The sequence below is a fragment of the Lactuca virosa genome, chromosome 1 (genome assembly GCF_052849685.1).
Source record: "Lactuca virosa cultivar CGN04683 chromosome 1, Lactuca_virosa_CGN04683_v6, whole genome shotgun sequence".
NCBI classification, from domain to species: Eukaryota; Viridiplantae; Streptophyta; class Magnoliopsida; order Asterales; family Asteraceae; genus Lactuca; species Lactuca virosa.
This window is the reverse complement of record NC_136426.1, coordinates 190,332,049-190,348,794: the sequence shown is the minus strand read 5'-3', so window position 1 is coordinate 190,348,794 and position 16,746 is coordinate 190,332,049. Positions and strand designations below refer to the sequence as shown.

Here is a 16,746-nt window from a genome sequence, read left to right as displayed (position 1 = left end):
CCTATATCACTGGATCTAGTATCAACTTACATCTTATCTAAAGTATTTCAACTAACAATGATGGGCTTGCTCCAAATGATATGTTTTTGAAACCAACAAAACAAGCTATCCACTTTGCCCTTACTAAGGGTATACTACGCTAATTGATATATAAAATTAAACAAAAGTAATTGAAATGGAAAAAAATCAATCACATGTTACTGACATAAACATGTAATTATGATGTGATTTATGATTATTAAGATGAAATTGTCTAAGCACATGTGAAACTATAATAATTACTTGCCTACCACAAGAAGACAAGGAGATATGAAGCAGCGATGATAGAGGATGAACCAGCAGTGAAAAGGCTGAGAAAGATGATGACTAACAAAACCTCACATGTTTCTCTTTAGCTTACACATACACATCCTCAGATTTCTAATGACGTACAACATAATGTTAAATGGCCTTTTCCAGAATATGAAATCTGAAGACATGATTGGAACTTTTCAAGAAATGAAAAACAGTGGTTTTGTTCCTGATGTAATTTCTTATAACACCATGATCGAGAAAGCCTGTGTAAAGCAAGAAAACAAAAAATTAGACTAAACCCAAATGAAGTTAGTTATAGCACATTAATTAGCAGGTTTTGTGAGAATGAAGATCTTGAACGAGCCTATGACCACTTCCGTCAATGTAATCTCCCCCACACAACTCCCATATTCAATATCATGATAAAGCTTTTAGTGAGAATATGAAGATGGATGACACACTCAAGCTGTTCGGTGAAATTTCTGAACCGGATAACTTCACTTTTCGTTGCATGTTTGATGGTTTGTGACGTCCAAAAATCCATAGTAAAATTTTTTCACTTTTAAAAGACATAAAGTCGATTTTCCATAAAACATAAGTCGCCAAAACATTGCTTCCCAATCATACATAAAATCAGAGTACCAAATCATAGTATATATCCCAAGACATAACAATCACCGAATGATGTGTAGAGTCACGCCTTCGCCTCCCACAAACTGACCTGAAAAATATTTAATCCATAAATATAAGCTAAAGCTTAGTAAGTTCCCCAAAATAGGTCACTCAATAATACACATACATTGCATGCACACATGAGCCTTTGGTTTGACTGGACCGCCTCGCTAGGCCTACAGTACACCTACACCGCTCTCCTGTACACCTACACCGCTCTCCTGAGCCTACAAAATATAGTTGGACCGCTCTCCTGAGCCTACAGCAGGGGGATGGGCCGCTCTCCTTGGGCCTACAATCGCAACTGGACTGCCCGAGTATCTTGGCCTACAACATAGAGCAGGACTGCCTCAACCCACCCATAATATATCGACATATGTAAAACAAACAAACAATAACCAGCAAACACAGGTAATGATAACAGATCTACCTATCAAAAAGGCCACTACAACATATCAACATCCTACATACAGATGATACATACTGTAGTACAAAGTATAATCAGAAAACTCACCCCACATAAGAGCATACACGAACCACAACTCACGCGAAAATAAAGACCGATACTACGAACCACCTATACAATGATTACAAGCAATTCCTCAATCTATATCCTAAAACCCTCAAGTTGACGAAAATTCAATGATGTCAAAACGTTAACGGTCAAAGTCAACTTAGCTTGCCACCACGTCATACCCAAGTACATGCCACGACGTGGCAGTCTCATGACAAAACAGTTGTGAGAAATTGTAACGCCCGGGTTTCGGGGCTAAGCATTTTTAGACGATGTAATAGTCTAGGTCAACTATTGTAACTCTTTTGATGTAATAAAAATGAAATATTTGAGTATTTTGTGAATTATGTGAATTTATGTGCTTATTATTTAATTATAAATGTATAATTAATAAAGAATAAAAATAAGCGTCAAAATGAAATGTTAGATAAACCCGATATCTATGAAGGATGTGGTAGTGGTCGTGACAAGGTTTCCGAATATATAAAGAATGCCAAAATCCGAGTTATAACGAAGAAGTTATGACCCGATGAAGTTTCACGACGGAACCGACACGATACCGGAAAGCGTAAATAGTGAATTTACGATAAAGCGAGTTTTAGCCTTAGCGATCTAAACGAAAGTCATAGAGTTCGTTAAACCGAAAGCGTGCATAAAAAGAATGCCCAAATCTGACTTCATATGAGCAAGTTATGATTTTTCTAAGTTTCAGCTTAGCGGTATACAGCCCAAATACTCGATTTGAGATCGAGCGGTTTTTAGCCGACACAACCTAAACGAGAATTGAAGATCTCGTTAATAGTAATGCAACGGTAAAAAGACAGACGAAAACGGACGTCGGATGAAGAAGTTATGAATTTTTAACGGACTAATCCTGTCCCGGCCTGTTAAAAATATAACTGTTGAAATAAATTCAAAATTAGCCGACGGAGTCTAAACGAAAGTTGTAGATTACGTTCCCGCCTACGCGTGGATATAAAGAACGTCGAAAACGGAGTTCATATGAAGAAGATATGAATTTTCAAATTTTTTAAAATAATTAATATTTATTTTTAATTATCTATTTATTTATTATTCGTTCGACCGGAGGAATCTACTTTACACCGGAGAAAAGGAAAAGGAGCTGACAACTAATCGAGTACTGTTAGGTGACGTATGCAGTGACGCCGTGTACGCCCAGCGTACTTTGAGATTACGCCCAGCGTACTTGAAGTTACGCCCAGCGTAATCGGGGTTTCCAGCCCCTATAAATAGAAACCGAAGTTCAGCCATTTTCCTTACCAATATTCATTCTTTCTCTCTAAATTTTTCCTTGGTTTGCGTGCCAATAATATCCCGAAGCCCCGATATTATTCCCGAGCCCCGAAGCAAGTTTTGAAGCCCCGAAGATCCCGAGAAGTGCAACTCTTGAGCCGAAGCTCTGCTCGCGAGAAGCTCGGTTTTTGTGAAGATCTTCCAGGTCTACCGAAGAATACTACTTCTACAAGTCGTAGTGCTGTCCGGTTATCTTCTGAACATGTGAGTGTGTAGTTACTTTCTTCTAACGCATATTATGAAGTATTTATTATAAAATATATGTGATGTGTATATTTGGTTGTTATATGTGTGAATGTATATTCACTTTCTTCTATCTCATATATATGATATATTTTCTATGAAATATGTGTTATATGTGGGTGCCTTATCTCTTATGTGGAATATATATTAAATGAACATGCTTTACAGGTTTTAAAACTATGCATAAAAATATATATTTTTATCTACTAATATGTTGGGTAGGACATGGGTAGATAGTTGATGTGTGATAAACAGATGAGAGGCCTCGATGTTGTTGTTGATCTAGTCATCTAGCGGAGTATGGATGACGACCACGGACTCTTCTAGGCAGTCCAGTGGAACACTAGCAGGCTCATAACCTGTAGGTGTTGTGAACGACGTGTTCACCGGTGTACTCTACTCCCCCACATGGTTGCCTTTAGGACATCTATTGTTGAGGAAACCCCTTAGCAGTAATCTTCGTCCCGATGAACTTTCCTAGATTAGGTCCCTTTAGATAGATGTTATTTTAGGGACGTAAAGTGAGGATAACGGGAATGGGTAATCGGGTTATTGTTAGTCGGTAAAAAAAATAAATATAATTATTTATTGCGGGTTGAAAACCCTATATGCTCACCAGGCTCCCAAGCCTGACCCACTCAGTTTATTTGTATTACAGGAAGTGGCGCAAGGGCATAAGATGGATGAATCATCAAGTTGTTTTGTTTATGAGCCTTTATATGAATTCAACTGTTGTATTGCTTGTAATATTTGTTTATGCTTTTGGTCTGTTTATCGGAACATGACATCCCGAATATTGTTATAAAATGATTATGCATCTTTGATAAAATGCTTTGATAAACTTTATTTTATCATATTTTGTTTTGGGACAAATTCCGCAACTCTTTTGAATAAAAGAAAAAGATTTACTCTGAAAATATTTTTAAAAGCATAAATAAAACCGGTCTTTTCTGGCCGAGATTTTGGGGATGTCATAGTTGGTATCAGAGAATTAGTTTAAGCGAACGAGGAATTTGTAGGATTTCTAGACTTAAACGTAGAATGCTAAGCGATGATTATGAGGTGTGAGCGCTAGCTTATTTTAGGAATTGTGCCTAAAATGCTTTTATGTGCTAAATGATTTATGCCTTATATGCTGTTATTTGTTCGGATCTATGGTCTGTTGCCGACCGGATCTGGAAACCTTATGTGTTTAAGATTCTAAACGTACGACTACGATATTAGAACTAACATGTAAACGTTTCGGAGAGATAAGGATGATTTAAACGTCTATCCTGAATAAAGATCTAAATTCACCTTATTCGGGGTATAGATCAAAATGGCAAGAACCCGCAGTGGAGCTGGAAACGCAAACGAAAACAGGAATCGACCACCTGTAATTGAGCAAATACATGTTGTAGCTGCAGCACCTGAGCCAGTAACGATGGCTGGTGTACAATTGATGATTCAGGCGATGTTGGATAATCAGATGGAAGAAACTACACGTCTGCTTCGACAAAATCGTGAAGAATTTACAATCCAAGTTGAAGAGCCCGAAGTGAATGGAGGGCCATCGAAAGGTGGAAACTTCAGTGGTACTGTTGGTCAAGCCAACCCACTAATAGTTAGGCAAAACCACCAGGATGGAGGAAATGACGGACGTGGATGCAAATACAAAGATTTCATGGCATCCAAGCCACCGAGTCTATCTGGAAGCCCGACGCCGGTGCAAATTATGGATTGGATCTCCGAAATGGAGACAATGTTTGAAAGTTGCGAATGCAGCAACAGGCAGAAGACCGCTCTTGCTATCTCGTTGTTGAAATCTGGCGTGTTGAGTTGGTGGAAGCTGTTAGCTGACTCTATGCCCAAGGGAGAAGCGAGTAAATTGTCTTGGGAAGATTTTGTGGAACAACTGAAACTGCAATACTGCTCAGAGCAGGACCTACTGGAAATCAATAACGAGTTTCAGAATTTGAAGAAGGGAAAGATGAGCGTTGCTGAATACGCTGCAAGTTTCACGGAGAAAATGAAGCTTATCCCATACCTAGTTCCAACAGAACTCTCAAAGGTCAATAAGTTTGCCTTTGGACTACCAGCGGACTATGGTCCAATGGTTAAGCAAGCAACCACGTTGAAAGCCGTCATCTGGGCTGCCAGAAATGTTGAGACCCAGATCAGGGAGAAAGGTCTGGAAAGGTCAGAGGTTGGTGAGAAGAGGAAGTTTGACGGACCCTCGGGGTCCAACAAAAAGGGTAAATTCTGGAATCATTTCTCTAATGAAAGCCAGAAAATGTTTGACCAAGGGATGTACATCATATTTAGCATTCGTGATCGATGCTAAGAAGGAAAAGAAGGTGATACAGAGCATTCCTGTCGTGTGTGATTATCCGGAAGTATTTCCCGAAGATCTTCCCGGATTACCGCCTGATCGACAAGTAGAATTCCGTATTGACTTGTTACCAGGAACGACACCAATAGCAAAAGCACCTTACCGATTAGCACCGACGGAGATGAAGGAGCTGATGATGCAACTTCAGGAGTTATTGGACAAAGGTTTCATTAGACCTAGTTCATCACCCTGGGGAGCTCCGGTGTTATTCGTGAAAAAGAAAGATGGAAGTATGAGAATGTGTATTGATTACAGAGAGCTGAACAAGGCAACAATAAAGAATAGATATCTGTTGCCAAGGATTGATGACCTGTTCGATCAACTGCAAGGTTCAAGTTATTTCTCAAAGATCGATCTTAGGTCAGGATATCATCAACTGAAGGTGAGAGATCAGGATATTGAGAAGACTGCGTTCAGAACGAGATATGGACACTACGAGTTCTTGGTTATGTCGTTTGGACTAACTAATGCTCCAGCAGCATTCATGGATCTGATGAACAGGGTTTGTAAACCATTCCTCGATAAATCCGTGATAGTGTTCATAGATGACATTCTCACCTACTCGAAAAGCCAAGAAGAGCATGGTAGACACTTACGGGAAGTGTTAGAAGTCTTGAAGAAGGAGAAGTTGTATGCTAAATTCTCCAAATGTGATTTTTGGATTCGAGAAGTCCAATTCTTGGGTCACGTAGTCAACCAAGAAGGGATAATGGTCGATCCAGCAAAGATTGAAGCGGTAATGACGTGGGAACAACCAAAAAGTCCCACGGAGATCCGAAGCTTTTTGGGATTAGCCGGATATTACCGAAGGTTTATCCAAGGATTTTCTTCAATCGCTAGTCCATTAACAGCGTTAACCCACAAAGGAGCTACCTATGCTTGGAGTGATAAGCATAAAGAAGCATTCGAGAAGCTAAAGAAGAAACTATGCGAGGCACCGATACTTTCTCTACCCAATGAAGTTGAAGACTTCGCTGTTTATAGTGATGCGTCTGGTGTTGGGTTGGGTTGTGTTTTGACCCAAAGAGAAAAGGTGATCGCATATGCGTCTCGACAGTTGAAGGAACATGAAAAGAACTACCCGACTCATGACTTGGAGTTGGCGGCGGTAGTTTTCGCTCTAAAAATATGGAGGCATTACCTCTATGGCACGAAGTGCAAACTTTTCACCGATCATAAGAGTCTCCAATATCTCTTTAATTAGAAAGAATTGAACATGAGGCAACGACGCTGGCTAGAATTACTCAAGGACTATGACTGTGAGATACTTTACCACCCCGGTAAAGCAAACGTTGTCGCTGATGCTCTCAGTCGAAAAGTCAACCTTGAAAGAAAAAGGCCAAGAGTGTTGAGAATAGAAGTTGTCTCGACCATTGTGGAAAGTATCAGGGAAGCTCAAGAAGAAGCTTCAGAGAAGAATGACCGAAAAGAAGAACGTTTGGGAAAAACATTACTGTTTGGTACAAACAGTCAAGGACTAAAGGTATTCCAAGATCGGATTTGGGTACCTAAGACTGGAGGAATAAGAGATCTTCTGATGGAAGAAGCTCACAAGACCATGTACTCGATTCATCCCGGTAGCACTAAAATGTATAGGGACCTAAAACCCTACTACTGGTGGCCGACGATGAAGCTCGACGTTGCGAAATATGTGGCCGAGTGTGTAACTTGTGCAAGAGTTAAGGCACAACATCAGAAACCATATGGGAGTTTAGAACCCTTACCTGTACCCATGGGTAAATGGGAAGACATCACCATGGATTTTGTGACTAAACTACCCAGGACGAAGAACGGTCACGACATGATTTGAGTGGTCGTGGATCGTTTCACAAAGAGTGCACACTTCATAGCTGCCAATGAAAGGTGGTCTATGGATAAGCTTGCAAATGCTTACGTGAAGGAAATTGTGAGACTTCTCGGTGTTCCTCTAACAATTGTATCGGATCATGATAGTCGTTTCACGTCAAGGTTTTGGAGAAGTCTACAAGAGGAATTGGGTACGAAGTTATGTCAGAGTACAGCTTACCATCCGCAGACTGATGGTAAGAGTGAAAGAACGATTCAAACGCTTGAAGATATGTTGAGAGCATGTACCCTCGAGTTCCAAGGTAACTGGGATGAGCACTTACCTTTGGTAGAATTTTCCTACAACAACAGTTTCCACTTGAGCATCAAGATGGCACCTTATCAAGCTTTGTATGGACAAAAGTGCCGTACGCCTTCTTGTTGGCTTGAGGCTGGCGAAAAGCAGTTTATGGGCCCCGAGATAGTCCATGAGACTGCTGAGAAGCTGAAGGTGATCAGGGAAAGGATGTTAGCAGCTCAGGATCGTCAGAAGAGCTATGCTGACAAGAAAAGACGACCGATGACCTTCGAAGTTGGGGATTCCGTTTTGCTTAAAGTCTCACCGTGGAAAGGACTTATATGATTCGGGAAACGAGGAAAGCTGAGTCCAAGGTTTATTGGACCGTTCAAAGTTCTTCAGAAGATTGGGAACCAAGCTTACAAGCTGGAATTGCCCGAAGAACTCGATGGTATTCATAACACCTTCCATGTATGTTATATGAGGAAATTCACGGGAGAAGTTCCCGACATAATTCCGATCTCGGAGTTAAGAATGGATGAGAATAAGAGGCTAATCGAAGAGCCCGAGGCAATTGTTGACCGTAAGATTAAGAAGTTACGACGCAAGATGGTCGACTTAGTGCTAGTCCGATGGAAACATTCGAATGGGCCGAATCTCACTTGGGAAACAGAGGATGACATGATGAGTCGCTATCCGCATCTGTTTGCTGACGCATGATTCCGGGACGGAATCATCCTAAGGGGGAGAGAATTGTAACGCCCGGGTTTCGGGGCTAAGCATTTTTAGACGATGTAATAGTCTAGGTCAACTATTGTAACTCTTTTGATGTAATAAAAATGAAATATTTGAGTATTTTGTGAATTATGTGAATTTATGTGCTTATTATTTAATTATAAATGTATAATTAATAAAGAATAAAAATAAGCGTCAAAATGAAATGTTAGATAAACCCGATATCTATGAAGGATGTGGTAGTGGTCGTGACAAGGTTTCCGAATATATAAAGAATGCCAAAATCCGAGTTATAACGAAGAAGTTATGACCCGACGAAGTTTCACGACGGAACCGACACGATACCGGGAAGCGTAAATAGTGAATTTACGATAAAGCGAGTTTTAGCCTTAGCGATCTAAACGAAAGTCGTAGAGTTCGTTAAACCGAAAGCGTGCATAAAAAGAATGCCCAAATCTGACTTCATCTGAGGAAGTTATGATTTTTCTAAGTTTCAGCTTAGCGGTATACAGCCCAAATACTCGATTTGAGATCGAGCGGTTTTTAGCCGACACAACCTAAACGAGAATTGAAGATCTCGTTAATAGTAATGCAACGGTAAAAAGACAGACGAAAACGGACGTCGGATGAAGAAGTTATGAATTTTTAACGGACTAATCCTGTCCCGGCCTGTTAAAAATATAACTGTTGAAATAAATTCAAAATTAGCCGATGGAGTCTAAACGAAAGTTGTAGATTATGTTCCCGCCTACGCGTGGATATAAAGAACGTCGAAAACGGAGTTCATATGAAGAAGATATGAATTTTCAATGTTTTTAAAATAATTAATATTTATTTTTAATTATCTATTTATTTATTATTCGTTCGACCGGAGGAATCTACTTTACACCGGAGAAAAGGAAAAGGAGCTGACAACTAATCGAGTACTGTTAGGTGACGTATGCAGTGACGCCGTGTACGCCCAGCGTACTTTGAGATTACGCCCAGCATACTGAGTACGCCCAGCGTACTTAAAGTTACGCCCAGCGTAATCGGGGTTTCCAGCCCCTATAAATAGAAACCGAAGTTCAGCCATTTTCCTTACCAATATTCATTCTTTCTCTCTAAATTTTGCCTTGGTTTGCGTGCCAATAATATCCCGAAGCCCCGATATTATTCCCGAGCCCCGAAGCAAGTTTGAAGCCCCGAAAATCCCGAGAAGTGCAACTCTCGAGCCGAAGCTCTGCTCGCGAGAAGCTCGGTTTTTGTGAAGATCTTCCAGGTCTACCGAAGAATACTACTTCTACAAGTCGTAGTGCTGTCCGGTTATCTTCTGAACATGTGAGTGTGTAGTTACTTTCTTCTAACGCATATTATGAAGTATTTATTATAAAATATATGTGATGTGTATATTTGGTTGTTATATGTGTGAATGTATATTCACTTTCTTCTATCTCATATATATGATATATTATGTATGAAATATGTGTTATATGTGTATGCCTTATCTCTTATGTGGAATATATATTAAATGAACATGCTTTACAGGTTTTAAAACTATGCATAAAAATATATATTTTTATCTACTAATATGTTGGGTAGAACATGGGTAGATAGTTGATGTGTGATAAACAGATGAGAGGCCTCGATGTTGTTGTTGATCTAGTCATCTAGCGGAGTATGGATGACGACCACGGACTCTTCTAGGCAGTCCAGTGGAACACTAGCAGGCTCATAACCTGTAGGTGTTGTGAACGACGTGTTCACCGGTGTACTCTACTCCCCCACATGGTTGCCTTTAGGACATCTATTGTTGAGGAAACCCCTTAGCAGTAATGTCCGTCCCGATGAACTTTCCTAGATTAGGTCCCTTTAGATAGATGTTATTTTAGGGACGTAAAGTGAGGATAATGGGAATGGGTAATCGGGTTATTGTTAGTCGGTAAAAAAAATAAATATAATTATTTATTGCGGGTTGAAAACGCTATATGCTCACCAGGCTCCCAAGCCTGATCCACTCAGTTTATTTGTATTACAGGAAGTGGCGCAAAGGGCATAAGATGGATGAATCATCAAGTTGTTTTGTTTATGAGCCTTTATATGAATTCAACTGTTGTATTGCTTGTAATATTTGTTTATGCTTTTGGTCTGTTTATCGGAACATGACATCCCGAATATTGTTATAAAATGATTATGCATCTTTGATAAAATGCTTTGATAAACTTTATTTTATCATATTTTGTTTTGGGACAAATTCCGCAACTCTTTTGAATAAAAGAAAAAGATTTACTCTGAAAATATTTTTAAAAGCATAAATAAAACCGGTCTTTTCTGGCCGAGATTTTGGGGATGTCATAGAAATCCACCACCATGTTGTGGTGAGCATGTCGCCATGACGTGGGAACTATCCTGGACAACTTAATGCATTAATCCCTTAATCCATTAAGCTATACACTCGTACTCTCTAGAAGGCGTCCTTACACCCAATAACATCATAAAAAACTTTGATTTATGGACATGCATGTCCAATGCATGTCTTGAACACTAGATAGATCAAAAATAGTAGAAATGGGGTCCAAACCCCATTCATGGTACCAAAACTCAATAGAACTTCATATCCGAAACATGAGGCCATAAAAAGGACCTCAAGGATCCATAAAGTTGCCAAATTTATAGAATCCATCCATTCAAACCACCTTAAACATGGAGAAAAGTGCATAAAAGCATAGATCTAGAAGGATTGCGCACAAAAGGTATGAACTTGAGGACTTACAAGGGTCCATAATGTCTGCAAGGAGGTGATGGGGAGACTTTCTTGTTGGATCTATGCACCAAGAACACCTTCTTGTTCAAGGCACCACAAAAAACCACAAAAGATTAAAATGTCAACAATGGAGGCTAAGGTTCGTTTCTAGAATTGAGAGGGTGATGAAGGTTGAGGGTGAGCAAACCATAGCCATCATTTCCTTTAAATAGGGCTTCAAACCTGAGAAAATAGGGTTTGCACTCTAGTCCTCACGATGTCATGGCCAAGACCTTGCCACATTTAGGTACATTAAAAGAATATACATTACATCTTAGTTGCAAGAACATCGTGGTGCTTCCTTCACCACGTCATGGGCCTGCCAGGTTCCATATTTAGAATGTCTAAAATGACCAAGTCTTAGAAGAAGTAATCCTAGAACGGATGTAACAATTTCCCCCACTTGAATTAAATTTCATCATCGTAATCCTCGGTCGTATGCAGCACTAACACAATTCATGTGCTCCCTCCAACAGCTTCGTATAACAAACACATCAAAATTGAAAACTAGAGAGACGATTCAATTCAAATGGTGTCAAAAACAAGCCATTACCTTAAAAACATTCAATTGGAACAACTACCGCTTCTCTGATGGTATGATCCCAATCTTAGCAAAACCACTCAAACCGACAAGGGCTCCTAAAGTTACGACTAAAACAGAATTCGTCGTCATACTTACCAAATCGGGAAGCCATCAGCCTAAAACATGAGAAACACATGTACTGGTTGACGAGATTCCATTCGTCATACCTACCCCTAGTCCCTGACTAGGGATGCCACTACTCTGTATAGGACAAACACTCTAACCAATTCGATCGTGAAATTCAACCCATCCCAAATTCAAAAACCACACCTAAAAAAATCTCAATTACACACTTGACTTCATGAAAAATCATCACTACTCACTGCTCACATGATTGTAACATTGTTCAACACAGAATCTCGCATGTCATCCAATATCCCATAACAACTCATGTGCACAATCATCTGACAATTCATCTAAAATGCCTACAACAAAACCCATCACTGTTAGTTTAACTCTCATGAAACCAATCTCACAAAAAGAACAAGAACTCATAAGAAAGAACTCAACAAGGAGTTGTTGATATACAACCATGACTTTTCCCCCAATTCAACATCCTACCAAACCCGACTCAAACCCATCGGCTACTACTGAGGCATCAATAGTATTTCCATACTGCTCGAACACCCGACTATGCAAATGACAAACAACCCAACACGTGGGTCTCTACGACACAACTTCCGGCCCAACTCACAAAAGTGAAATCCATTATGGTTCACGTCACGACGTGACACTATCCAACCATTAGAATGAGTAGATCACGGTTCCTCACCGTTCTTGCCATCATCCAATCCACGGGCATGAAGACTCCCGACCAGCACCTAGCGGGCATATAGGTACATGGCCATTATCCCACCGACCAGCAGTAACCTAGTCAACATCTCACTCAATACTTGCCAAAATAACAGGAGTTATACAATTCGACAACACACAACCTTTCCCCAGTCCAAGCTCCTATTGACGCATCACCGGAAACATGGTCGTATGCCACCAGAATGGTACACAAAAAAGTAAGAAATCAACCCTATTTATAGCAATTCAGGATGGGTGTGCCGCACCTGGTGATGTGGCAGCCTTTCCATAAGCCACCTGTTAACATCTTGTTAAAAGCCTTGGGGAAGAAGGGTGTCTTCTAATCGCACCACATGTCAACCATCCGATGGTCCGACTTTAATATTTTTCTAAAATCATAGATTTTGTATACGAACTTCGTTTTCGACGGTATTTATATCCACGTTGAGCTGTTGACGAGTACTACAACTTTCATTTAGACATCGTTGGATAATTCTCATTTTATTTTTTAAGTTTCAGTTCGAGGAGGCTTAGACTATAAATAATGTTGTGAAATTCATAACTTCTTCATACAAGCTCCGTTTTCAACGTTGTTTATATGGTCGAATTTGTATCGACGATAATTAATATATTAAGGTTTCTACATAGATTATATAATTCTAATATTTGTCCATATATCGTGTATACAATAACTATTTATTAGCTCGTAACACATATGAAGAAAAATTACTCTAATCAAGGATTTTAATTGTTCGTTAAAATGTATAATAATTATTTTCATACTCTAAACGTCTAGTCCAAAGTTGTGGGCATTACATCCTCAGACTAGCTCAACAAGATTCATACCAATCCTGACTCTCGACATGCATAACATGTAATAGGATAAGCCTTCAGATAATAATCAACCAACTCGAGGAAACTCTGAATCTCAGATGGAGACTTTGGAACCTCCCACTGTGTGGTTGCCTTATTCCTAGCAAAATTCAATTAGAACACCATTTGATTGATGATACACCTTACGAACTGAACCATGTGCCATCAAAACTTGCATTTGGAGAAATCATCTACAACCTTATCCCCCTATGAAGCTTCAAGAATCCCTCGTAGGTGCTTAATTAATAGCTCCGACAAGCCAACGTCAAGAACTCTTCTATCCAAATAAGGAACATCTCGTTGTCTCCTCGGATACACCCGATCTTCTCCAAATTGCGGCATACATCCAATCTACATCATGGTCTTCACCTCGACTATCGAACCTAAAGAACAGTTAAGTCTCGAACATTTCCTTGCTGTGAGACAAAAATGATTTCTGCGAATTCAGACGTTACCCCCTTGCGGCAGAAATCGATGTGAAGAACACCATCACTTTGTTTATCTATCCACTAACACACAGTCGATCTCTTTTCCCTCGAGCACGAGAGGTTGGAAGCACACAACCCCGTTCAAGAAAACGTCATCCCAAACCATCATTTGCCCAACCAGCCTTAAACTGTTATAGTAGGTAGCTGTGATTAAAAAAGTAAGTCGAGAATAACTTTATTCCCTCCAAAAGTATGAAAAGAAGTTAACGGAATGAATGGGCAAATGCGCAATACATTATAAGGCTAATGTCTCATTTTCCCATAATTATTTGAATATTTTTATATTTATGTTTTATGACAACAACTATGCCAATTTGACATAACTGGTTCTCCATCTTTTATAAAAGTTACTTGATGGAAGTAACTGACACTACTAGAAAAGCAGTCTTTTACGACGCGCAATGCGTGTCTTAAAATGCTCAGACGACGCGCAAATGCGTGTCAAGGAAGGCCCTGTCATAACGAGTGACGACACGCTTTTGTGCGTCATAACCTTACGACGCGCATTTACGACGCGCGTTTACAACGCGCAATGCGTGTCAAGGAAGGCCCTGTCATAAAGAAGATGACACGCATTCACGTGTCGTAAAACGATGCACATTTACGACTTGCATTGCATATCATTAAAGCTCATGTCATAAAGAAAGACGACACACATTTTTGCGTGTCATAAAGTTTAAATGTTTAAAAATCATATATATTTTTTGTAAATTTACTAATTTTCAAATTACATCACACATTTAATGTCTCATAATATAAAATAAAATTTCATACACAAAAAATAAAATAAATTGCACAAATTATAATGTCATACAAATAATCATTCAAATGTTAAACAAAAATAATACATTACTACCATGGGTTATACATTCCTATAAAACTAACAACCCTCGGTGACCTTGATCTAGATCGAGGTCGACTTGGATCGATGGTGACGATTGGATTTTAGATACACAACATGATTACTGACCTAAGACCTTGTGTAACCACCACACGTTTTATTGTCTCAAGGGCTAGTATACTTCCTCCTTGCCATCCAATAACTTTCATTAACAATGGAACCACCTGTAATTTATTAAAAAAACTAGGTCAAAACTGAAAACTAAGCATGCCCTTGCTCCTTTTTCCCCTTAACATGTTGAACTTAAACAATTAAACGCCCATTATGTATTCAAGGGTAAAATGGTAAAAAAAATTCACGTGGGCAGTGGGATGTCTCATTCTATCCAGTAACTCCTGGAGTAACTTATGATGGCATTCTTGGAGGTGAGACTTCTATAGTTCTATCAATGCAGCAGAAAGGAAAGACTCTGTGTTTTCTTGTAAATATGATTGTTCTTCATGTGATAATTTGTAAGGTGACTCTTTTAGTAACATGTTCAAAGCAAAAATGGCTAGGATTCTTGTTTGTGGAAGTTGACTTTTTAAATTCTTTAGGAAATGACCAGCTGCTTCACTGAGAATCTTTGATGATAAATTTGGTTCATTTCTAGATGACATAGCCAATAACAAGAGGACCCTATTTGCCATCAAGTTATACCTATATGAAACAATTTTAAAAAAAAATTAATATATGTTTTGCTGAGTTGAAATAATCATATATTCATGTGTGTGTATATAGACCAGAATGTTTACCTCCAATGTAAATTAGTTGACTCAAAACTCATAGAACTTATCTCGGAAACCAAAGATACAAAGCTTCCTTGTAAAAAATAACCCTCCGATAACAACTGATACCATTTCCTAGTAAGCCAACCTGATATCATTCACATGTTTTCAATAAGTATGTTTTCAATAGTTGACTGACCATAGTTGACCAAGCAAATGATGAAAATAGCTTACTTTCTCAATGTAGGATCGCACCATGTTTTCAATATCTGCCACGATGCTCTCTGACTGACCCTCTACAAGAATCAAGAATCACAAAAGTGTGAGATGAGGGAAAAGTTAATGGACACAAGAAGTTATCTAATATTGAAAAAAAATAAGAATAATAATTTAAGATGCTAAACTCACCGACAGCTACTTTTGTCAAACCAGGAAGATCGACCAGGGTTAAGTTCACAACTGTGAGTTGACTGTTAATAAGTAAAGAACTTAAAGTTAATAATACTATCTTTAAGTAAAAATTCAAATATCTCACCATTAGGAGAATAGATACTGAGATATATAGGAACTGATGAAATTTGTTTTCTTCGTCCTATCTCACAATCAGTATGATCAGAGATTTCCTTCCTCACAGTAGCTGCACAAGAAAAACAATGAAGATATGTTTATTGATTATACGAATCTTCAAGAATGTATGCCCTGAGAAAGCAGTGACATGAGTTCCTGCAGTTTGACCAAACTATGGGGATTTACATTTACTTACCAGTGCCCGAAATCGGAAATAATGCCATATGAGGAAAAGTTTGAGCTATATGAAGTTTAGGACCTGTATGTGAAGAGGGGGTTTGGTTTTGGAATGTGTATTCTTCTACGGGTATGTCGGTGTCGACGTCAGCATTGGGTGGATGAGCTGAAGGATTGTACTCCCAACATGACTTGAAGGATTGTACTCCCAACATGACTTAAAGGATTGAGGTTCTGTTTCTTTGTTGTTCCAAAAAAATCCTTTATTCTTAATGGGAGTAATTCAAACGGGACTTCTGATGTAGCATGTTTGAGAAGTGAGAATAACATCAATTAGGAAGTATAATAAGGGTATTTTTGTCTTTTAATGTTTTACCAAGATAAATTCTTACCAGGATCATCAAAGATGAGGAGATGAATATGGACTCCGCCTGTTCAACAAAAGAGCTCCAAAGGCGAGAGGACTTTAAGACTGAGGGTATTTCAGTCTTTTCAGGTTTTTCCTTTTCTTCTTCATCAACTTGATTGTATGTTTCCAATGCCCACAAATCAATTCTTGGCATGAATATCATGCATGAACCAACACCAACACATCTCACTGCAAATAATTTATCATCATTAAAAGTTTACAAAAAAAAATGGAAATTACC

General features: G+C 39.0%; 1 long non-coding RNA gene across 1 annotated transcript; it reads right to left on the bottom strand.

Moving 5' to 3' along the window:
- Positions 1-15,586: 15,586 nt before the first annotated feature.
- Positions 15,587-15,975, bottom strand: LOC145107845 (uncharacterized). The gene is made up of 3 exons (XR_013708001.1): positions 15,888-15,975; positions 15,761-15,811; positions 15,587-15,648 (listed from the first exon to the last, which is right to left on the bottom strand). It is a non-coding gene; the product is annotated as an uncharacterized LOC145107845 (long non-coding RNA).
- Between the last annotated feature and the right edge of the window lie 771 nt (positions 15,976-16,746).